This window comes from Vulpes lagopus, chromosome 6 (assembly GCF_018345385.1).
Source record: "Vulpes lagopus strain Blue_001 chromosome 6, ASM1834538v1, whole genome shotgun sequence".
In the NCBI taxonomy this organism is placed as follows: domain Eukaryota; kingdom Metazoa; phylum Chordata; class Mammalia; order Carnivora; family Canidae; genus Vulpes; species Vulpes lagopus.
Genome location: NC_054829.1, coordinates 5,207,177 through 5,232,217, shown reverse-complemented (window position 1 = coordinate 5,232,217; position 25,041 = coordinate 5,207,177). Strand labels below are relative to the sequence as shown.

Sequence of the window (25,041 nt, the reverse complement as noted above, 5' to 3'; positions counted from 1 at the left end):
GGCCCTCCCTGGAAAGCAGGGTTTGGGTCTCAGGGCTGCACTTGGCTTCTTGCTACTACTGCAGGCCAGCCAAGGGCCTTGAATGCTTCCTCAGGAGGAGAGGGCTTGCAGCAGGGTCCGGAGGCCAGGGTGCAAGAGTTGGGGCATCGGAGACAGGCGTGAATCCCAGGTGGGCCAGTGATTTGCAGTGTGAGCTCCAGAGCTGGCCTTCCCCCTCCTCCTCCCATCCTTTTCTTTATCCCTTCCCCTTCCCCTCCCCTTTCTCCCTCTCACTTTTTCTGCAATTTCACAGACAATAAAGAGAGGTCACTGGCCTGGCCCAGGTCACGTGGACAGTAGGAGCTGGGGCCAGAATTCAGCCCTCACTGTCCCTCGTGCTCCCCTGGCCTGGTCTTCCCCACTTGGAGCCGCCCCTCCCCACTGGACCCAAGCTAAGCTCCTGGTGTCAGGCCCTTGTTCAGAAAACCTCACTGGTTCCTGCTGCCTTTTCCCCAGAGAAGCACAAAGCCTGGGTTGTTGCCCCTGTGTGTCCAGGCTAGACGGCGCGACAAGGGAATTGGCAATTGCCCCTCTGTGCTCTGGACCCCGTCTCGTGTGAGACCCTGTGCAGGGGAGCGGTGCTGTCCCTGCTCTACCCACTGGGAAGCCAGGCTCTGAGGAGCGAAGACGAGCCTGAGCCTTGCACTGTGGCATAGCCGGGGCGAGATCCAGCCCAGGCCACACGCTGCCACCAGCCCTCCTGTGGGGTGGGACCTCCCAGGGGATGGGGGGTGCAGCAAAGGAAGCCACAGCTCCTTTGTTGCCCTATCTCTGTGGATGACAACCCTGAGATACACATCGGTGTCGTCCTTTGGCAAAGACACTGCTGTGATCCGTATCTAAATGCACCTGGGTACGGGCTGGTTCTTGCTTTCCAGGAGAAAGGGCTGCAGCAGGTGGCAGCCTGAGAGGCACATTCTGCCTAATGAACGGTCTCCACCACCCAAATGCACACCGATGTGGGGTCAGAGGAGGGCCGGGCTGGCTTTTCATTGTGCCTGGGCAGAGACAGCAGCAGGGCAGAGCAGAAGAGCCCACTGTATACTCAGAGCTCTCCAGAGAAACAGAAGCAGTGGGGTACACACAAGGGGCCTTTAAGAGGTTTGTTATGGGAATTGGTTGCACCTGGTTACGGGGGCTGAGCTGTCCCACCATCAGCCATCTCCAAGCCTGAGACTCAGGAAAGTCTGTGGTATGATTCAATCCCAGTCCAAAGGCCTGAGAATCTGGGAGCCAATACGTCGCAGGAGATGTAAGTTCCAGTCTGTGTCCCAAAGCCGCCAGAATCAAGAGTGTAGGGATCCCCAGGGCAGGAGGTGATGTCCCAGCTCAAAGAGCAAAATCGCCCTTCCCCTACCTGTTCGTTCTATTCGGGACTTCCGTAGTGGACTGGATGGTGCCCACCCGCAGGGGTAAAGGCGAGCTTCTTTTCTTTTTTAAAAGATTTTATTTATTTATTCATGAGAGACATAGAGAGGGAGGCAGAGACACAGGTAGAGGGAGAAGCAGGCTCCATGTGGGGAGCCCGATGTGGGACTCGATGCCAGGACCCCGGGATCACACCCTGGGCCAAAGGCAGATGCTCAACCCCTGAGCCACCCGGGGGTCCCTGAGGGCGAGCTTCTTTATTCAGGCTGCAGATTCAAACGCACTTTCTGAGACACCCTCAGACACACCCAGAAATAACGTTTCACCAGTGGTCTGGGCGTCCCTTAGTCCAGCCAAGTGAACACATGAAATTCCCCACGACACCCACTAAGCCTGGCAGGGTGTCTGTGTGGAGAGTAAGGAGCCACGCTGTCGACAGCCCCACTGGGGCTCCCTTGGTGGAAAGCACTGATGCCTTTGGGGGGGGATAAGAATACGTCTCAAAATGCATTGATCAGGGCAGCCAGGTGGTTCAGCGGTTTAGCACCGCCTTCAGCCCAGGGCGTGATCCTAGAGACCCGGGATCTGGTCCCATGTCAGGCTCCCTGCATGGAGCCTGTTTCTCCCTCAGCCTGTGTCTCTGCCTCTCTCTCTCTCCTCTCTGTGTTTCTCATGAATAAATAAATAAATAAAATCTTGAAAAAAAATGCATTAATCAGTGTTAAGCCATAGAGGTTAACACATACAGTGGCAGACACCTACTATGCGTCCAGTTCCGTGGTATAAGCGTGAACGAGCTGTTGCCCTGCATGTAATGTGGGTGCCCCGGAGCAGAGTGGGGGAGGGAAGTAGGGCAGGGAAGAGGCCAAACAAGGTGGATCAGCATCCCTCAGGGGGTCCTGCATGGGATCGGCGCCTCAGTCGGCCCCAGGCCAAGGGCCAGTGAGGCCCTTGGTGCAAACTCATTGGGCAGCTGTTGGTTAAGAGTTCTGGGGTGAGAGGAGGAGGAGAGAAAGGAAGGGGGGTGCGTTTCACTTCAACTGCAGAATTTGTTAAAGCTCAGATGCCTGAGCCCAGAGATTCTGATTCACTGGGTGGATAATTTGCATTTCTAACAAGCCCCCAGGTGCTGCTGATGCCAAGCATTCATGTTTTCAAAGGCCAGAGCCCCGCAGAGCAAACAGAGGGTAAAGAGGGCCTTGGAGGGTCAGGGCAGGCTCCCTGGAGGGGACCGCAGAGGTGCTGCCCGAAGGAAACAGAGGAAGGAAATGGGAGGTGGCTGACCTAGCAGAGAAGGAGAGAGGCCACCACCAGCGTTCCAGTCCAGGTATAGAGCAGGAGAAGCAGGATGGACCGTGCGTGGCCACAGGAGCAAGCACGCTTGGTGAAATATTCACAGAAGGTTCTTGGTAGACCCCTGGCTTGGCCGGCGGTAGGTCTGTATCAGCGGGCGGGGACACCCAAACCACTGCTTTACCCAGTCCTCAATGGTATTTTTTTATTGGGATAAAACACAGGAAACAGAAAAGTTACCATCTTAACCGTGTTTAAGTGTACAGCTCAGGGGCACCGAGGTGGCTCAGTGGTAGAGCGTCTGCCTTCGGCTGAGGGGGTGATCCTGGGGTCCTGGGATCGAGTCCCACATCAGGCTCCCCGCTTGGAGCCTGCTTCTCCCTCTGCCTATGTCTCTGCCTCCCTCTCTGTGTCTCTCATGAATAAATAAATAAATAAAATCTCTAAAAAAAAGTGCACAGCTCAAGGGCATTAAGCACATTTACACTGTGGTGCGGCCGCCACCACCACCCTTCTCTACTGTTTTCTGCAAAACAGAAACCCTATATTCATTATCCTGTAAGCACTGACTCTGCCTCTCCCTCCCCCAGCTCCTGGGAACCGCCGTTCTACTTTCTCTTTCTTTGAATTTGACTCCTCCAGGGACGTCATACAGGTGGAATCGGACAGGATTTGTCTTCGCGTGACTGCCTTAGGTGACCCCCTTTTGTGATTGTCACTTAGTGTAATGTCCTCAAGGTTCATCCATGTGGTAGGAGGCGTCAGAATTCATTTACATTTCTTTTTCTTTAGAGAGGAAGAGAAGTTTATTCTTCCCCATAAGCACCAGAATTTCTTTACCTTTTTAAAAAAAGCTTTTTAATTCTATTTAGTTAACATACAGTGTAATATTAGTTTCAGGTGTATGATACAGTGATTCAGCTCTTCCATGCATGACCTGGTGCTCATCACGACAGGTATACCCTTTTCTTTAAAAAAAGATTTTATTTATTTATTTATGGGAGAGAGAGAGAGGCAGAGGAAGAAGCAGGCGCCAGGCAGGGAGCCCGACGTGGAACTCGATCCCAGGACCCCAGGATCACGCCCTGAGCCATAGGGAGACACTCAACTCCTGGGCCACTCAGGCGTCCCATGACAGGTGTACCCTTAATCCCCATCCCCTGCTCCCCTGTCCCGCTACCCACCGCCCCTCCAGGAACCACTAGTTTGTTCTCTGTAGTTTTTTTTTTTTTTTAATTTTTTTTTAAATTTTTTTATTTATTTATGATAGTCACAGAGAGATAGAGAGAGAGGCAGAGACACAGGCAGAGGGAGAAGCAGGCTCCATGCACCGGGAGCCCGACGTGGGATTCGATCCCGGGTCTCCAGGATCGCGCCCTGGGCCAAAGGCAGGCGCCAAACCGCTGCGCCACCCAGGGATCCCTGTTCTCTGTAGTTAAGAGTCTGTCTCTCGCTCTTGCTTTCTCCCTTTGCTCATTTGTTTCGTTTCTTAAATGCCACCTATGAGTGAGATCATATGGTATCTTTCTCTGACTGATTTATTCCACTTAGCATAACACACTCTAGCTCCATCTATGTCATTGTAAATGGCAAGATTTCACTCTTTTTGATGGCTGAGTACTATTCCTACACACACACACACACACACACACACACACACATACACGTATATATCCCACATCTTCTTTATCCATTCATTAGTCGATGGACACTTGGGCTGCTTCCATAATTTGGGTATTATACATAATGCTGCTATAAGCATTGAGGTGCATGTGTCCCTTTGAATTAGCGTTTTTTAGAATTTCCTCTTTTATTAAGGCTGAATAATATTCCATTTTATAGGCATACCATCTTTTGTTTATCCGTTCGGCTGTCAGTGGACACTTGGGCTGTTTCCACCTGTTGCTCTCATGAGTGATGCTGCTGTGAACACAGGCATGCAAACATCTGTTCGCGCCCCTGCTCTCAACTGTTTGGGGTATACAGTCCGAAGTGGAATTGTTGGATCATATGACAATTCTATGTGTAACTACTTTGAGGAACTGAATCAGTATTTTTGATCCCCCCACAGACTGGCTGAGAATTTCAGGGAGGCTTAGCAACAGCGGGATGAGTCGGTCATTACTCTCTCACATTATTTAATGCCTGATTAAGAGCTTCATTATCCTAGGCTTAAAAGCCAGGTTTGAACTCTTCACCATTGAAATTGCATTGGACAACATTAACTATCCACCCAAATCAACATCCATAATTTGTTCCAGTTGGCAAGGGAAAATGTTTAAAATTCAATGAAGCCAGCAGATACCCACAACCCTGTGTTGCCAAGCAGCAACCATGCTCACAAACGGCCAAAGCCTTTCTTATAAAGAGAGGAGGAGGCCAGGGTTCGCCAGGAGACAGCGGGTCTGTCGCTAATGGAGTGAGGTTGGCCGTGGAGTTTCTATAGGAGGCAAAGTGCAATCCATCATCTTGGAGTGTTTACTTTGAAAGTGCGGCCTGTCCGCTGGGAGTCACAGTTTTCCAAGGTCCTTTTGCTGGTTCTGCTGATTCATATTCCCACAATTCCTTCACCGCATAATATTTTCCCATTGCCATGGTGACCGTGTGGGGAGAAGGAATAGGGAGAGACTTCAGAGTTTCCTTCTTATTTCACAGGACTGAGATTTGACTTCTGCTGGAGAGTGGGCTACATGCTTCTATTTTAAAGAGAAGAAGAGGTTGGTTCTGCTGAACAGAGTTTACTTGGGCTCAGAGAGAGCAGGAGTCAGGGAAAGAACAGCGGGGCAGCTGGTCCTGGTTCCAGCACTTTCTAGCTGGCGCTTTCCGGTTGTTGACCTTGGGCAAGACTCTTTCCTTCTCTGAGCTTCGGTTCTTTTCTCTATAAACTGAGAAACAGGATGGCAATTAGGGTTCTCTGTGGAATGGATAGAGAAAATACAAGACATTTACAAATTGTAAAACTTTATTTAAAAAAAAATCACAAAAATCCCTTAAATACAAAGCCCCGTCATCCAGGCCAAGGTGCTGCCACAGGTGGTTTTATCTGGCATCACTGTTGGCTGCGTTCTTTCTGACCGCCCCAACCCTCTCATTCACACATGCAGCAGCCTTGACCTCCTCAAGGACGAGAACTTTCCTTTGTCATCCTGATTGCTCCATTTTGCAGAGCACATGACTTTTCCTAGCGCAGGCCTCGAGGAGTATTTGCGCTGAGCTCACACTTGGATCCAGCAAATACTTGCCACGCTCAGTCTGCACCAGGCTGTGGGGCCACGGAGACACCTCGAGGAAGCGGCTGAGTCACCCCAATTCTGACACTTGTCTTTGATTTTACAGCAGCTTTTCCTGGGGGGGGGGGGGGAGGCAGCAGAGAGGAGCATACCTACATTAAAAGGGTGCGCTGAAATGGAAGAGTCAATCTTATTTCAGGAACCTTCAAAAGCAGACAGATGTGTCCTAGTGTTGAGAAATTGGTAATCACAAGGCCATGCATTCCCTGAACTTCTCAGAACTTCTCTGTTGGCAGAGGCACCCTGGAGAAAGGAAGGGTTCATTCCATGTGACGGGGTGGGATCTCAGAGAGTTTCGTGGAACAGCTGTCGTGGCCGAAGGGTGAAGGACCAGAGCTGCCACATTGGCTGAGCTGCCACCGAGGAAGAGGTTTCACGGGCGCCGGGAGAGCTTTGCACAAGGGCGCGTGGCAGCCAGCGATGGTTGAAGGAGCTGTGGGTAACCCCATGTGGCTGAAGCCCAGAGAGGAGGGAGGTGCACAGAATGTGGGCAGGCCAGAATAACATACACCGCAGCCCTCCACTGATGGGCCCAAAGGGAATCTGCTCAGATCTTGTGTCATGCTCGCCAGACAGCTGGCCAAAGGGGAAAACTTTGAAGTGTGCTTGAAAAACCCCCAGGTGATTTTGCGCCCAGTTTGGGGCTCCACAGGGACCTAGGCTGGCATTGGTGGGAGGTTTTGATGTGGAGTCAGGACAGCCGAGAGCTGCACACCCCTCCACCGGGGAGGAGACCCCACCAGAGGATCCTTTTCTGATCCTCCTTTCTCTGCAAGACCCCCCTTTGCCTTCGAGAGGCATAGAAGGGAGCAGCAGTAACCATCTTTTCTGGCAAGTCAGTCCAGCAGGGGTTTGCAGCAGTGCTGGGTACTTAGCTGGGGATGTCAGTGTGCTCTGCAGATGGCATCCTGGTCACCTGCGGGGACACTTGACCCAGGTTAAGGTCCTCCCATGGGAAGAATGCATCCTTGAGAGCCAAGAAAAACACTGTTCCAAAGGCATGGCTCTGGTCTCAGGGACCCTGCCCTGGGTGCCAGCAGGAGGCTCTGGGGGAGCATGTGCAGAAGGCGGTCCCTTGGGAATTGAGAACAGAGAAGCTGGAGTCCCGGCAGTGGGCAGGGAAACAAGTGCCTCTCATTTCAAGAGGTCCCTTTCTCACCCACAGCCATGCATTTAGAGCAAACAACCCAAACTTCCTTGGTTTTTATTTTTATTTTTTTAAATTTATTTATTCATGAGAGACAGAGACAGAGACAGAGACAGAGACAGAGACAGAGAGAGAGGGAGGCAGAGACACAGGCAGAGGGAGAAGCAGGCTCCGTGCAGGGAGCCTGATGCGGGACTCGATCCCAGGTCTCCAGGATCAGGCCCTGGGCCGAAGGCAGCACTAAACCGCTGAGCCACCCTGGCTGCCCCCAAACTTCCTTGGTTTAAGTGCTCAGCCCAATGGCTCCTTGGGGGGCCTGACAACTGATGAAGGCAGAGCTCTCCACACTACCCATCCCTAGTCTTTAAGACATTAGTCTGGACCAAGGACATGGCATATGTGTTTCAGCATCTGGATGGGTGTCGTGATGGCCTCTAGATGCACCTGCTGTTAACACACAGGTTTTCTCGGGACAGGACATTGGAAACACTCAATTTAAGTGTAGAGAAAATTCTTCCCAGACCCATCTCTCAGGGCAGCCAGCCAAGGAGGGGCAGACGAGCAAGACACTCAAGTCCCCTTTATTTCCTTACTATCACCTTTCTCTCTTCTTCCTGGGAATAGAAACAGGGGCTCAGCTGGACTTGATCTAGCCCCTGTCATCCCTCCAGCACATGTCCCACCAGTCCCTCCTGCCTCCTCCAAGATCCAGTCACCTGATGTCCATAAATGTCACACACAGACTTTCCTGCCTCCTCTCCTTGCTCACAACACTTCTTCTCTCACATCCACATGGTTCCCACGACACCTGGACTTCCTTGTAACACTGTCCTCCAAAGAGAAGGGACTGCCCTCTCCGTCTCCCTACGGTCTTTTTGCAGGAGTCAAAGCTGCTTCAAATCCCTTTTGTGACACTAGACAAGTAATTTTACCTCCCTGGGCCTCAGGTCCTCTGTCTGTAAAAGGTGGATCATAATACCACCTGGCCAAGAAATGAGAATTCTGTAACTGTGTGATGTGTTAAGCACAGGGCCTGGCACCTAGTAGGTACTGAATAAACATTAAGTCCTTCCCTTTCCTACTCTTGCCTATAGCAATTTCCACTGGTATTATAATAACCTGTGTCTGCCGGACCCACTAGATGTTGAATTTTAAGGGTCTATGATTTAGTCCTCTGTGTGTGCCCTAGCAGAGTGATTTTCAATCCTTTATTAGAAATGAGTCATAGGAAGAAATATATTTTACATCATAACTCAAATGTATAAATATCAATTAGGTCAAGATGTGTTGGGATCCTCTGTCATTACTAATTTTTTTAATGGTCTAACTGTTCTATAAATGGCTGAGAGAGGGGTGTTGAAATCTCTTCGTATGACTGTGAAGTTGTCTATTTCTCCCGTTATTTTTTTCAAAGATCTTTAAAAAAATTTTTAAAGTCATCTCTACACCAACATGGGACTCGAACTCACAAACTCAAGACCCAGAGTCACACATTCTACCAATCGAGCCAGCCAGGAGTCCCTATTTCTCCCCTTTAGAGTGGCTCATCTTGTTTTATGTATCTTGAGGCTCTGTTATTTGGCACATGCACCTTTATTATGGGTATGTCTTCCTATGAATTGATGCTTTCATTGTTAGGTGGTGTCTCTCTAGTTTGAGTGATATTCCCTGTCCTGAAGCCCATTTTATCTGGTATTGATAAAGGCACTCAAACCTGGTCATACCTACTGCTGGCATTTACACTTGTCCAACCTATTCACCTTCCATCGACATGACTTTATATTTAAAGTAGGTCTCTTGTAGACAGCATCTATGTATAGTTGTGTATCACTTCTTGTCCCATTCTAGTACCCTCTGTCTTCTGATTAGACTGGTTGCCCATTACCATTTAATATAATTGTTTGCTTGGTTGGATATGAGTCTTTTTTAATTTTTTTAATTTTATTTATTTATTCATGATAGACACAGAGAGAGAGAGAGGCAGAGACACAGGTAGAGGGAGAAGCAGGCTCCATGCAGGGAGCCTGACGCAGGGACTTGATCCCTGGTCTCCAGGACCAGGCCCTCGGCTGAAGGTGGCACTAAACCACTGAGCCACCAGGGCTGCCCTGAGTCTTTTTTTTAAAAAGATTTATTTATTTATTTATTCATGATAGACAGAGAGAGAGAGAGAGAGAGAGAGAGAGGGGCAGAGACACAGGAGGAGGGAGAAGCAGGCTCCATGCCGGGAGCCCGATGTGGGACTTGATCCTGGGACTCTAGGATCATGCTCTGGGCCAAAGGCAGGCGCCAAACCACTGAGCCACCCAGGGATCCCCCTGGATATGAGTCTTTAGTTTTATTTTTTGTTTCCCTTTTGTCACCTCTGTTTTTAATTTCTCTATTCAGCTTTCCTGCCCTTTTTTAAAAAAGATTTATTTATTTTAGAGAGTGAGAGCTCAAGCAATTAGGAGACAGGGGCAGAAGGAGAAAGAAAATCCTGAAGCAGACTTTCCACTGAGCACAGAGCCTGACACCAGGCTTTATCCCAGGACCCTGAGACCATGACCTGAGCTGAAACCAAGAGTCCAATGCTTAACTGATGGAGCCACTTAGGTGGCCCTTTCCTGCACTTTTGGGGGAATTATTTTATTATTTAGGGGAATTCCATTTTAATCTACCCATTGACTTTTTAGATATACCTCTTTGCATTACCTTTGAGCTAATTTTTCCAGGAATTATAATATATGTTTGATTTTTCACTTATAATTAAGGCTAAAATTGGATGACTTCACATAAAATGTAGGAACTTTGCACCCATATGGTGCATTTATCCTCATTCCCATCATCCTTACACTACAGTTACAATATGTGTTATATCTGTATCTACTTTAAATTCCACAAGATGGTCTAACCATTTTTGCTTCAAATAGAAATGGGTAATTTCTTTTAAATTTTTGCTTATTTATTTAGAGAGGAGAGGGAGGGGCAGAGATAGAGGGAGAGGAAGAATCTCAAGTAGACTCCACAGTGAGCCCTGGAGCCAGACACAGGACTCGATTTCACAACGCTGAGATCATGACATTGCCAAAATCAGGAGTCAGATGCTTAACTGACTAAGCCACTCAGGCACCCCCAGAAATGGGTAGTTTTTTAAGTGAAGAGGAAAAAGATATTTGTGCTTACTATTTCAGATGCCATTTATTCATTTATGAAGATCTGGGGTTTTTTTTCCTGCATTATTTCCCTTCAGTTAGAAGAACTTCCTTTAGCATATTTTATAGTGTAGGCCTGGTGGAGATGAGTGACCAAAGTTTGCTTAATTTTAAAATGTCTTTATTTCATTTTTATGCTTGAAGAATACTTTTGCTGGACATAGACTTCTGGGTTGATAGGATTTTTTCTTTCAACACTTTAAAGCTGTGATTCCACTGTCCTCTGGCCTCCATGGTTTTTAATAAGATGTCTGCAGTCATTCAAATATTGATTCCATGGTATATAACACATGGTTTTTCTCTGTCTGCTTTCCAGCTGTTGCCTTTATATGGTTTCCAGCAGTGTTATTATGATGTCCCCCAGACATAGCTTTCTTTATACTATTCAGATGTTCTGGGCCTCTTGAAATTACAACCTCTGTTTTTCTTCAAGTATGGGAAGTTTTCAGTGATTAAATTTTCAGATAATGTTTTCCTATCTTATTCTCTTCCTGTCCTCTGGAACTTTTAAAATTTTGATATTGTTTTATGTGTCCTTGAGGCTCTGTTAATTTTATTGTCTTTTTCTTCTCTCTCTCTTTCAGATTGGAAAAATTTTATTCATTCCTTTTCAAGTTCAAGGATTATTTTTCCCTTCTCATTCTTAGTCCAGTGAATTTTTTTCATTTCAGATACTGTGGTTTTTCAGTTCTGAAATTTTCATTTGATTAATCTAAATGTATAATTCATAAGTTTTTTAGGATGTGCACAAAATTATACAATCATCATCACTACGTAATTCCAAAACATTTCATTACTCCCAAAAGAAAACCAATATTCATTGACAATCACTACCCATTCCCCCTTCTCCCCAGCTCCTAGCAATTACTAATTTACTTTCCATCTCTATAGGTTTTCCTGTCATAGGAATTTTTATAAATGGAATCATACAATAAGTGGTCTTTAAGACTGGCTTCTTTCACTTAACAAGGTTTATCCATGTGGTTGCCTGTATCAGTACTTCGTTCTTTTTAAAGGCTGAATAATATTCCATAGCATGAATATACCACATTTCATTAACCTGTTTGTCAGTTGATGGATGTTGGATTTTTTCTACCTTTTATCTTTTATGAATAATGCTGCCAATTGGCTCACATCTATATTTTATATCTCTTGATTGAGATATCCTATATTTTCTTTTCCTCATTGAATATTGTTATAATACCTGCTTTAAATATCTTATCTAATAATTCCAATATCTGGGTCATCTTGAGGTTGATTTCTGTTGATTGGCATTTTTCTTGAGAATAGGTTGCACTTCATGGCTCTTCATATATAGAGTAATTTTGGATTGTATCCCAGATATTGTGGGTTTTCTGTTGTAGAAACTCTGGGTTCTGTGATATTGTTTTGAAGAGGGTTGATGTTCTTGTTTCAGCAGGAATTAAGTTGGCTACATTCAACCTTGAACTCTGTGAAACTTGTGGTGGGTGGAGGCCCAGATCTTGTTTCAAGCTGCTTTTAACATGCCTCATACATGTGTGCTTTAGGGGTCAGCCAGAAACACAGGCAGAGTTCACACACAAAATTTTATGTGCTCCTTCTCTGGCTCTCTCCTTATGGGGTTCCTCCCCACTCTCCAGCCACTCTGATTGTCCAAGTCACCTTCTTCTGGTTCCTCAGTCCAGAGGGACAATAGGCCTCCTACTGGGATTTAGCACCTTGCCCCCCCCAATATGGCTTCCTTCAGAGCAAGGCCCAAAAATGGGAAATTACCCCACATGGTTTGATTCTTCTAGGTTTTAAGGCTACTCTAAAACCTGCCTGCTCATGTTTATTCTCCAGGACCCTCAAGATGTTGGTTTTGGTATTTTGTTCATAGTTTGTAAATCTGTAGATGTTGTCTACAAGAGGGTTGGTTTGTAAGGAATTCACTCCTCCGCCCAGAAGCAGAATATATGTGTGTGTATGTATGAATATATGTATATATTCAAATATATTAACATATATTTGACCATATATTCAAACACATGTACATTTGATGTATATCTGAAACAAAAGGTTTCTGAATCAATACTTACCCTACTCCGTGTTTACACATGTTATATCTGATATTTTCTGCTCTGCTCCACAGTATTTCATTTAAAAAATGCTGGTCTCAGTCCTCTGCTAAATTGATTTCATGACCCAAGACTGGGTCACGACCCACAGTTTGACCCATGGTGTTCTAATGCCTGGCAGGCAAGGGGCAGGTGCTTTTACTAGAAGAGCTCATTGAACAAAATGCAAGGGATTCCCCCCTCCTCTGCCCCAGTTTTCCTGAACATACTGGGAGCAGGGTGGTCATAATGACGTTCTCACAGATGGGTGAACATCTGTGTCCCTTCCTCCCCCTCCCCCGCCTCAGGGCCTGCAGTGACCAAAGCTGGAAGTAAGAGTCCTCCAGGGTCCAAGCCTTGCTGCGACATGTGATTCACAGGCTTTCGCTTGCACGTCCCTGAACCCCCAAGGCAACAACAGAAGGCTGTAAACTTTTTATTTAAAGGACATTTAAAAATAATGACTTGAGCCATCATTTCATTAAAAAAGAAATCACCAAAATGTCAGATGGACCATCTCAGGACAAGGCAAAGATCTGAACTCAAATTCATTTTGTTCATTATGAAAACTCACTGCACATTTTCTTACTCCATGGTTGGGTGTTTGGGAGATTCCGATCCAACCAGGGCCACAGGAGGCCAGGGTAGAAAGACACTAAGAGGTTCCAGAATCTACCTCCTTCCTGTGTCAGGCCCAGAGCGGGGTGGACATTAGCCCAGGGTCCCACAATGGGGAGAGAGAAGATATTTTCCAGTTTTTCCACAGATAATTCACCAAAATTCCAAGTAGCTCTGACTGCAAAGACGGGGCGCTTGTTCCCAGATCCCATCTGTGCTCTGTAGACTCCCCAGATCGCTGAGCTCATTTCACTAACTGCAGCCAGTCCCCTGGGGTGGCTTCCTCTGCCCTACTTGCCACCACCCAGATACGCAGCCGCAGCCTTGTGGCAGAGAACAGAGGCGGGGCTGGGAAGAGGATCCGCCAGGCCAGGTGGGAGTGCTCCCCCCTCCCCAACCCTCCCCACTCCCAGCAGCACTGGAGGCCCAGAGCCCCATTAGTGCCTGCATAATGGATGTCTCTCTTCTTGGAAATCACCAGCCCATCTTGCTTAATGACAACGAGAGAAGTCGGATGCAGGCGCTCCGCTCCTAAGGCTGGTCTATGCGTCCTCTCCCTGTTGGAGGAGGGGCAGCCGGGTGCTCACACCTCAAGGAACTGGCCAGGTGTCTTTCTTCTGCCTAACAAAGACTGGGTGAGCATCTTCCCCCTCCCACTCTCAGGCCGTCCTGCTGAGGGCTGGGGTCCTGGGCCTCTGAACCATGCCCAGGGTGGATGGGGTGGGCAGCAAGAGCTGGGGTCAGGGAAGAGCCCTTCGAGGGGCCCAAGGGGAGGCAGGGTGGGAGGGAGAGAAGGAGGGAAGCAGAGATCCAAGCAAAGAGCAGAGGGCTTGGAGGTGAGGGTGGGATTCTCAGGGTAGAGGACTTTCCCTCGCCCTCAGAATGACTGTGGTCACCAGAGAGCCATGCAGGCGTGGCCTGGTGACCTCCAAACTAACACACAAACATGCTCTTCACCACCATGTTCTTAGGCACCTTTAGGGCCTGGCAGGGCCCCAAGTCAGCTGGCGCACCTGGTTTGGCCATGGTGATGGTTAAGATTCAAATCTTTCTATACTACTCAGTATTTCTGTAAAGCTGCCTCATCCCCAATCCTCCTTTGAATGCATCCTTTTGTCCTGCCACCCAGCCTCCTTCTGGGTTCCCTCCAACCTCCCCATGTCCAACAAGGATAGGGCTCTGCCGAACACATCAGGGGCTCCAGGCCCTTGCTGCAGTCCTGGCCATGCCAGCGATTGCACAGTTTAATAAGTCCTTCGGGGCCTTCTTTATGCTAGGCTATCCGATGCATGACTGCCTGCTGATTTGCAGTCATGGGCTTATGTCCTGCCAGCTTGTGGGGCTATCCAAGGATGTCAGCCTTGTTGATGGGTGACCTGCAAGCTTAGGGGTAAGGAGCTGTCTTGGTGCCTCCACAGGAAGCCCTGGGTCAGGAGAAGCTGCAGGGAGAAAGGGGTGCAAGTGTGTGTATGTGCGTGAGTATGTGTGTGTGTGTGGCGGGGGGGGGGGGGGGGCGGGGGGAATATGTTGCTGGCATCCCCCTGAATGGGAAAGAAAGTTGAGAGTGAAAATTCTAATTGCAAATCCCACTGACAGCTTGAGTTTAAGGGAAAAGATGAGCTAAATTTAACCTAGCCAGTTAAAGAGCCAAAAATGCAATTTACTAATTAGCTTAAAATGGAAAAGAGTCCAGGGATCATAAAGAGCTTTTCTAGTTACAACATACAAAAAAAAAAAAAAAGAAGGCGGTTGTTCCTCTCTTCGTACTGACATGTATTTTACATTCTAATACTGTTATATAATTAGGAGTGTAGCCTGCTGGCACAGTGTTCAAGACAGGCCGAGCATCGCAGCTCTCGAAAATTTCCAGGAAGCTGTGTGTCCGTGGCAAATCCATTTCCTAATTACAGAGCTCTGGTGGGTGGGGAGGGGGTGGGAATCCAGTCTCAGTTCTCAGGGAGTCAGGAGCCCACTGGGTGCCGAGGCAAGGTCTCACACTGGAGGGCCTCAGAGGAGGTAGAGGGGCATCTGGCAGGGAGGGGGAGAGGGTCCCCAGAGAGGGTGGCATCTGAGATGCTATCTTGAGACAGCAACTGGGTAAATGGGAGTATATTCATCTGTTTGGGCTGCCAAACTTCCAGTTTGGTTTACTTTCTTCCAGTTCTGGAGGCTGGGAGTCAAAGATCAAGATGCTGGCAAGCCTGACTTCCGGGGAGACTGTCTCCTAGCTTGCAGACACCCACCTTCCATATGTCCTCACATGGAGGAGAGAGAAAGCTCTGGTGTCTTCCTTTTCTTAGAAGGACACCAGTCCTATCACAGGAGGGCCCTTACCCTGGTGACTTCAGTTAACTTTGATTCCCTCCTCTTCAGATGCAGGTGTCTCAAGGGTTAGGGCTTCCATATAGGAAATGGGGAGACAGGGGGACATGATTCTGTTCATAACAGGGAGCAATAGGAAGGGACAACACAAAGTCTGAGATGGAACAGAGTGGGGGTATCCAGAGAATGAAGTGGTCCACGTCACAGGTGAGCAGACTGAGGTGTAAGCAGGTGCAAAGTCCGGCTTGACCCCATCACAGCACTTCCCAGGCCGGGTTTAGTCTTCAGTCATGGGCAGTGGGGAGCCACTGGGGACTTCTGAGCAGGGCAGCACCTGCATTAGAGGCGCAGCTCAGCAGACCAACCTGGCCACCCTGTGGAAGATAGATCTTCATTACCGTGAGATGTATTTTGTTTAATATGCTTCTTGGACCAATTTGAAAGGCGTGTCCCAAACACGGGTATAACTTCGGAGCCTCTTCTGTTTCCCACATAATGACAGTTTGGGGGTAGCAACAAGGACTTCGAACAAAACGTTTGTAGATTGGTCTAAGACATTATAAATAATCATAGCACAAAAGGTAACATTTGGGCGAAAGCTCTCCCTTAGCAAATTTGCATGATACATTTTACGTTTCTGCTCTTCCAACTAAAACAGATGGTTTTCCCAAACTGTGGCTATCTTTTAAGAATATTTCCTGCTGCTGTAATTTGGTGCAATAAAATGTCCTTTGGGCAAAAATAAAATCTTAGCAGGTAAAACAGCTGTTCATATATTTAATATGTAGAAGCGTCTGTCCTCACTGTCCTCATAGATGGAGCTGAAAGGAGAAAGTTCTATCTTTTATAAACGGAGAAAGTGTAAAAAACCTGTGAAATTAATCAGTGCAGAGTCCCAATGACACACAGATGAGCATTAGACTATCCCATTCATTAGATTTGGTTAGTTTTTAATCAGTAAATGACATCATTAAGAATGCACATAATAATGTAATTAAGGACTGCATCACAGTATATGGAATAGACATGAATTCTAATTTGTTGTCATTAGTAATATTGGTCATAAATTAATCTTCCTCTTCCCAAATGGCTGTATGTTGCCCATAAATTTGTTCCCAAACCACCTTTCCTGCCACCATATCTATTTCTCACTGGAGTGGCCAATATACAAAAATATGAGCTTACACATTGATATAATATGTGGATTTTTTCCCTAACAGATTTGTCATAAGGCTCCTTACATCAGAAGCTCCAGCCATGCTGTCCCAAGCCTTCAGCTGGTTTTCAAATGCACAATTTAGAGTTCTTCAGAAACCCATCTACTATACAAAACAAAGTAAAAAGGCACATAAATCTTTAACCTCCTTGGAGCTTTTCTTATTAAAAGGAAAGGTCCCTTAGGGGCAGGAGCTGAATTGGCACAGCACCTGACTTTCAGAGGAAAGTTCACCAGGAATGTCTGTAGAATAGAATGAATGAACGAATTAAAGAATGAATAAACAAATTGAAGCTCAGGAGATTAGATGAAAATTTCCATATAGTTTGTAAATTAATTTCAGTTCATTAAAGTCACACTGCACTGGGTGCTATACTATGTGTTGGCAAATTGAATTTAAATAATATATATATATACATATTTTTAAAGATTTTATTTATTTATTCATGACAGACACAGAGAAAGAGAGGCAGAGACACAGGCAGAGGGAGAAGCAGGCTCCATGCAGGGAGCCTGACGTGGGACTCGATCCCGGGATCCCAGGATCCTGACCTGAGCCAAAGGCAGACGCTCAACTGCTGAGCCACCCACGGGCCCCAAATAAAATATTTTTAAAAAGAAAAAAAAATAGGGATCCCTGGGTGGCGCAGCGGTTTGGCGCCTGCCTTTGGCCCAGGGCATGATCCTGGAGACCCAGGATTGAATCCCACGTCGGGCTCCCGGTGCATGGGGCCTGCTTCTCCCTCTGCCTATGTCTCTGCCTCTCTCTCTCTCTATCAAAAATAAATAAATAAAAATTAAAAAAAAATAAAATAAAGTCATACTACACATATTTTTAAAAATTGAGTTCTACAAAGCTTAATACAAAAAAAATAGTTAGCATCTCTTGCTTACCAAGCTGTCCCCACATCCTGACCTCTCAGACACAATTGCTGCTTCCAAATATTTTATCTATTTCTTGCGGTATGCATTTATCTTTCTTGAAATAGCATGGGTTGGGCAGCCCAGGTGGCTCAGCGGTTTAGCCCCGCCTTCAGTCCAGGCCGTGATCCTGGAGACCCGGGATCGAGTCCCACATCGGCTCCCTGCATGGGGCCTGCTTCTCCCTCTGCCTGTGTCTCTGCCTCTCTCTCTGTGTCTCTCATGAATAAATAAATAAAATCTTAAAAAAAAAGAAATAGCATGGGTTTACTGATTCTTCCTAATATTCCAGGTTCAGGAACGTGTTACCTGTTAGCGTCCCACCACAACACATGAGGGCCTAGCTCTCTTTCACGTGGCTCACTACACACCCACACATGCACCCATGTTCCTCTCCCTCTTTCCAATATAGTCATGTCATAATTTACTACTACTATTATTCAAGTATAAAAAAACACAGTGTTATATTAGTTTCGGGTGTACAATATAATGATTCAACAACCCTATACATAAGTCAGTGCTCATCTCAATTGTACTCTTAATCTCCTTCACCTATTTCCCCCAACCCCCACCCACCTCCCCCCACCCCTGTGACCATCAGTTTGCTCTCTATAGTTGAGAGTCCGGTTTTTTTTCCTGCCTCTTTTTTCTTTGTTCATTCGTTTTATTTCTTAAATTCCACATATGAGTAAAATTACACAGTATTTTTCTTTCCCTGACTTATTTCACTTAGCATTATTCCCTCTAAACACCCATCCATGTTGTTGCAAAAGGCAAGATTTCCTTCTTTTTTACGACTAATATTACATTATATATATTTATATATATTGGAATACTTTATATGTAATGGAATGTTATATATATATGTACATATATATATAAATATTTTCTTTATCCATTCATGTGCTTGTGGACACGGGCTGTTTCCATATTTTGGCTATTGTAAATAATGGTGCAATAAACATAGGGGCGCGTATATCTTTGCAAATCAGTGTTTTTGTTTTCCTTGGGTAAATAGTAGCAGAATTACTGGATCATATGGTAGTCCTATTTTTAATTATTTTGAGGAACCTCCATATTGTTTTCCACAGTAACCCTACCAGTTTGCACTCCCACCAACAGAGCACAAGGGTTCCCCTTTCTCCACATCCTCACCAACACTTGTTGTTTCTTGTGGTTTTGATTCTAGCCATCCTGACAGGTATGAGGTGGTATATCATTGTGGTTTTGATTTGTATTTCCCTGAAGATGAGTGATGTTGAGCATCTTTTCATGTCTGCTGACCATCTGGATGTCTTCTTTGGGAAAAAAAAAAAGTCCACTCATGTCTTCTTATTTTTTAATTGGGTTTTTTGGCTTTTGGTTTTGAGTTGTATCAGTTCTTCATATATTTTGGATATTAACCCCTTATTGAATATCTCATTTGGCAAATATCTTCTCCCATTCAGTAGATTGTCTTTTTACATTGTTGATGGTTTCCTTTGCTATGTAGAAGCTTTTTATTTTGGTAGAGTCCCAGTAGTTTGATTCTGCTTTTATTTCCCTTGCTAGAGCAGACATATTTAGAAAAATGTTTCTATGGCTGATATCAAAGAGATTACTGCCTATGTGTTCTTCTAGGAATTTTACGGTTTCAAGTCTCACATTTAGGTCTTTAATCTATTTTGAATTTATTTTTGTGTATGGTGTAGGAAAGTGGTCCAGTTGCATTCTTCTGCGTGTTACTGTCCAGTTTCCCAGCACCATTTGTTAAAGAGACTGTCTTTTCCTCGTTGCATGTTCTTGCCTCCTTTGTCATAGATTAATTGACCATAAAGGCATGGCTTTATTTCTGAACTCTCTATTTTGTTCCATTGATCTATGCGGCCACTTTTGTGCCAGGACCAAACTTTTTTTGTTTTTTAGATTTATTTATTTATTTTTGAGAGAGAAAAAGCACGTGGGGGTTAGGAGGGACAGAGGGAGAGAGGGAATCCCAAGCAGACTCCATGCTTAGCCAGGAGGCCTACTTGAGGCTCAATCCCATGACCCTAAGACCTGAGCCAAAATCAAGAGTCAGATGCCCAACCGATTGAGACACCCAAATGCCCCCCAAACTGTTTTGATTATTATAGCTTCATAGTGTATCTTTATATCTGGGATTACAATACCTCTACTTTTGTTCTTTTTCAAGATTGCCAGGGCTATTTGAGGTCTTTTGTGATTCCACATGAATTTTAGGATTATTCATTCTAGTTCCATGAAAAATGTTGTTGGTATTTTAATGGGATTGCCTTAAATCCGTGGATTACCTTGGATAGTATGGACATTTTAACAACATTGGTTTTCCCAGTCCATGAGCGTGGAATATCTTTCCATTTGTTTGTGTTGTCTTCAATTCCTTCCATCAGAGTTTTATGGTTTTCAGAGTACAGGTCTTTTACCTTCTTGGTTAAGTTTATGTCATGTCATTATTTTTATTTGATCGGTATGTGTTTATATTATGATGATGATGAAATGCTCTCCATGGTTAAGCCATGTAGTATAGATTGGATTTCCTTTCTTCTACATTTTTTTTTCCTGGAATGACTGTCTTCTCTTTTGTGTGTATCTATCACTAAGTCATCCCCCAGTACTCTGGCTTATGTGTAAATCTCCTCTCAATAGTTTTTAGTTTCCTCTACTTAGTGGCATCTCTCCGGCATCTCTGCCCTCGGGTTGACATCTGACTGGCTACCTACTAGCACAACTGTTACTGTGCATTGCACAACCGATGTCTTGAGATCTCCCATCCCATTTTCCTGAAGATTCCTTTCACCTCTCTCCTGGATCTGATTCCTTGTTTTTTGGATCCTGTCTTTTTCTTTCTTGGCAACTCCCTCATTTTGGTGGCGCACATCCTGCAGGAGCTTACTGAGAAAGGAGACACAGGGGAGCTAAGTTTTTGAGAGCTTGCAGGACTGAAAAATATCTTTAGTCTACTCACACACTTGATGTGATGGTTTGTCTGGCCTGGATCATAGGTTGAAAACAAGCACCCCTGCAAAACTGACTCTTTGCATTTCCTTATTGTCAAGAAGACAATGAGCTCTACCCATTGCTACTTGGAAATCCAAGGCTGTTCTGATTCTTGATCCTTTGTCTGAGACCTGTTGTTCTCCCTGGAAACTTTCTGAATGATTTTCTTATCTCCCCCACCCCGTCCCTAGTGTTCTAAAGTGTCACAGGATAAAAACTTGGTTCTCTCTCTCTCTCTCTCTCTCTCCTCCCCATTGTATTGAGCACTTAGTAGGTCCTTTCAATCTAGGAATCTGTGTCCCTTTGTTATAGGAATTTTTCCTGAATTATTTCTTTGATGATTCTCTTCCTCTGTTTTTGCTTGCTGAAACTCCTGTTTTTATTTTTTAAAAGATTTTATTTATTTATTCATGAGAGACACACACACACAGAGAGAGAGAGAGAGAGAGAGAGAGGCAGAGACACAGGCAGAGGGAGAAGCAGGCTCCATGCAGAGAGCCCTATGTGGGACTTGATCCCAGGACTCCAGGATCACGCCCTGGGCTGAAGGCAGGTGCTAAACCGCTGAGCCACCTAGGGATCCCCGAAACTCCTGTTTTTATTTTTTTATTTATTTTTATTTATTTTTAAAGATTTTATTTATCTATTCATGAGAGACACAGAGAGAAAGAGGCAGAGGGTGAAACAGACTCCATGCAGGGAGCCCGACGTGGGACTCCATCCTCAGTCCCCAGGATCACAGCTTGGGCCAAAGGTGGTGCTAAACTGCTGAGCCACCCGGGCTGTCCCACTCCTGTTTTTAGACACTGAACCTCCCAATGATTGCTAGATTTTTTTTTCTCTTGTATTCTATATTGCTTTGTCTTCTTGTGCTAATTTTCTGGGAGATTTCCTTAACTCTATTTTATTTCTACTGTCATATTTCAATTTCCCAAAACTCTCTTTAATCGTCTGACTTTAGCATCTTATTCTTATCTTGTGGCTGCAATATCTTAGATCTTTGAGATTGTCGATGATTGTTTTATTTCCTTCTATTGTCTGTAATGTCTGTTTCCTCTTCCCCCTCTCCTTTTATCCTTTTATATTTTCTCAAGTGTTTAGAGACTTTTTGGCTCTCCGTTCACAACATTCAACAACTGCCTGAAGCTTGGAGTCCACAGATGAGGCTCATCAGCAGGAGAACGTCCCTGTGATTTCTGACCTTCCACACCTCCAGATCTTTTCCTGGTCACCTCCTGAGTCTATCATATTCCCCAAAGAAGGGTCTCCCATACTCTGTTCTGGAGAGCAGATCCTTGGCTGCCAGGATTCCCAGAGCTGAGGGTGGGAAGGGGTTGACATAGTGGCTCCTCATTCAGTCTTAGGTGATCACTTCTTTGTCACCTGCGGGATAGTGCCCCCTGATATCCATTGGTTCAGAGAACCCCTTAGATCCCCTGTTGCAGAGATGAAACCTCTAACCTTCTGCATGGAGTGGAGGGGCATTGGGAAAGGGTCTTAACTGCTTCTGTCATAGTTACCTTGGGCTGTTGTAACAAAACAGCTTTATAGGCAGGGGGACTTATACAACAGAAACGTATTTGCTCCCAGTTTTGGGGGCTGGAAGTCCGAGATCAGGGTGCCAGCAGGGTCGGTTCTTGGTGAGGGCTTGCTCCCTGGCTCTGGACAGCAGTCTTCTGGCTATGGTGGAGATGGAGAGGGAGGTGGCGAGAGAGAGATCTTCCTCTTACAAAGCCACCAATCCTATCAGATTAGAGCCCACCATTATGACCTCATTTTACCCTCATTACCTCCTAGAGCCTTCTCTGCACACAGCTACCCTGGAGGTCAGGGCTTCAGGAATTCAAGGACTCACAGTTCAGGCCGTAGCGGTTTCCTAAGCATACTTCTGGCCAATCCTTCTGTTTCCAGCAACTCTTCTGTCCCTCATTGCCACAGGTGCTGGTGTTGTCAGCTCTTGAATCTTTAGGGGGGCTCTGTGGTAGCAAATGGGGTGCTTCTTGGTTGCTTCAGCCTTATTGGCTTCAGTTGCAGCTTTTGGGAGCAGATGAGCCCTGACCTGTCCTGTCCTGTTGCCCAGCTTGCAGTCATGAGGAAGTCCTCTCTCTTTTTCCATCCTCTCTGCCTGTGGATATGAGAAACTTCAGCAGAACATGCTTGGTCCACTGTCTTTCCCTGGAAAGCTGCTATTAGATCTTCTTTATGAGGACTATTATGCTGCCAACAAATATCTGTTGAACAAATGAATGAAACCTTACATTTTTTGGTGGCTTTACACCCGTCTCATCCTTCCGATCCTCCCTCCCAGAAGAGGTGCCCTTACTCCTTCTGTCGAAGGAGACTCCCCCATATACTGTGGCCTCTGGAAGCCAGTCCTTGCAGCCCCCTCTGGCCTCTTGAATCATCATTAACTTGCCTTACACTGACTCTTCCTCCCATCAACCATGCTTGCTCTTCCCATCCTGACAAAGTTCCCACTGGCCCTGATGCCCATGAGATGGGGTTTCCTGATCTGTTCTCCCTTCCTGTGTGACTGCCTGATCCTGGCCACCTCCATCCCTCAGGGCTTGCCACTGCTCAGCTGTCCAGCCTCCACATCCCCCGTGGCATCCTCATTGGCAAAGCCGTGCCTTCTCCCTGCACCGTACTCACTTCCTGACAACCCTCTACCCCCGACTCCTCTTCTCTTAGAAGACATCCCCCCTCGGTGTCCTCTATATCAGCAACTTGGTCTGGCCACCCCGTTCCCCACCCAACCGGCAGCACCCAGGCTCTCACCACCTCCCTCAGAACTATGCCAGGCATCCACTAGTTTGTTTCTGTGTCCCCAGGGTCCCCTGATCCAGTTGACACACCCTTCCCCATCAGCCTTCTTGAAGCACAGCCCACCTTCGTGGTGGTGTTCAAGGGGCTTCTTACTGCCCATGGGTCAGGCCCAATCCCTTCGTAGGTAGGGGCTCCCAGGCCCTCCGTGTGGGACCTCCAGCCTCCTTATCTCATGCTTGACCTCAACCCACTAGATGGCTTATCATTTCCCAGACACATTGGGCATGTATTGCTAGACTCTTCCCTGGATGTCTTTACCTCATCCTCCCACTGTCTGGTCTCCCAAGCTATCAGGGCTGGAGCTCTGGGTCCATCCACCCGTGGTTCCTCTCCATCTGCCCCCTCTGCTGGGGGTGCAGTCATCCTCATGCCTTCATCTGCCCCAAGCCCATGCAGCAAAGACTTTCTGAATGCATACTATGAGTAAGGTGCAGTTGGATCTGGGGTCTGCACCCCACAGGGTGTCTGAGGCCCCACCCTGTTTTGGGATGTCCTTCCTTCCTGTGTCCAACTGGTGTCAGCTTTTATTCTTGGGTAAAGTTTTCCTTTCTCTCCCTCTCAGTTCTTATCCCATCTTCAGCTGCAGAGGGAATAGCTCTGAACAGAACAGTGAGGGTTTGGGTCTGGCAGGAACCAGATTTAAATCTTGTCTCCACCATTCACCAGCCCCATGACCTCAGGCCAGGCACTGAGCTCAGTGCCTCTGAGCTCACAGGGGAGTCTCCCTATGTGTAAAAAATTTTTTTAAGGATTTTATTTATTTATTTATTTATTTATTTATTTATTTATTTGAGAGAGAGATAGAGAAAGCTCAAGATAACGGCGGTGGGTGGTGGTGGGAATAGAGGGAGAGGGACAAGCAGACTCAGCGCTGAGCACAGAGCCCAATGTGGGGCTCAATCACATGACCCTGAGATCATGACCTGAGCTGAAATCAAGAGTCAGATGCTTAACCAACTGAGTCACATGGGCACCCAGCTATGTATAAAACTGAGGCAGTAGTACCTACCCCACAGGCTTGTAGCTTGGGCTGGAGCTGATACAAGGATGGCAACTGGCACATATCCCCAATGGGCTCCTGTATGTTGGGTGTGTTCTTCTGCATTTGCTTCTTCCTGGACCATGAGGCCCCCAGGGGGTGGGCTGGTGCCGTACTCCCCTTTGTGTCCTCTGCTCCCAGCACAGAGTAGTCACTCAGTGTGTGCGAGGGAGTGAACCCCATCTGTGATGAAGAACGCAGTGAGCAGGCCAGGACTGAGTGATAAGCAGCAGTGTCTTACCAGTGATCTCTAATCAGAAGACACTTTAACCCTTTGTCTAACTCAGTGGGATAGCTGGAGTCTAAAGTCCAAAGGCAAATATTTCAGTAAGGCTGTCATGACACTTGGTCAATCACAAATGAATATTGTGTATCTAGGTTACAGAGATATAAAAGCCCGTGATAGGAGTGGTAGGAGGGACCAGGCAAACCTTAGAAACAGGTCTTTTACTTGGCTTTCCAGATAAATATTCATATTTCTGGCAACCTTATTTCTTGCAACTTTGATGCCATGAGGCAGTGTCAGGTAGCACTTTAAATATACCTGTGTGAATCTCAATAATTTTTAAAATATACAATATGGATAGATTCTAAGTCTTTCCGTGCTCCCTGGAATTACAATAATTTATCATCCAAGCCCGAGTACCCCAGGGTCCCAGGGGGCCTCCTGCTGATCCCCCAGGGCACAGGCAC

General features: G+C 46.4%; 1 protein-coding gene across 1 annotated transcript in view; it reads left to right on the top strand.

Annotated features, from left to right (window-relative positions):
- EML1 (EMAP like 1) overlaps positions 1-25,041 on the top strand; it is a 186,911-nt gene that overhangs the window by 20,095 nt on the left and 141,775 nt on the right. The window lies entirely within an intron of this gene.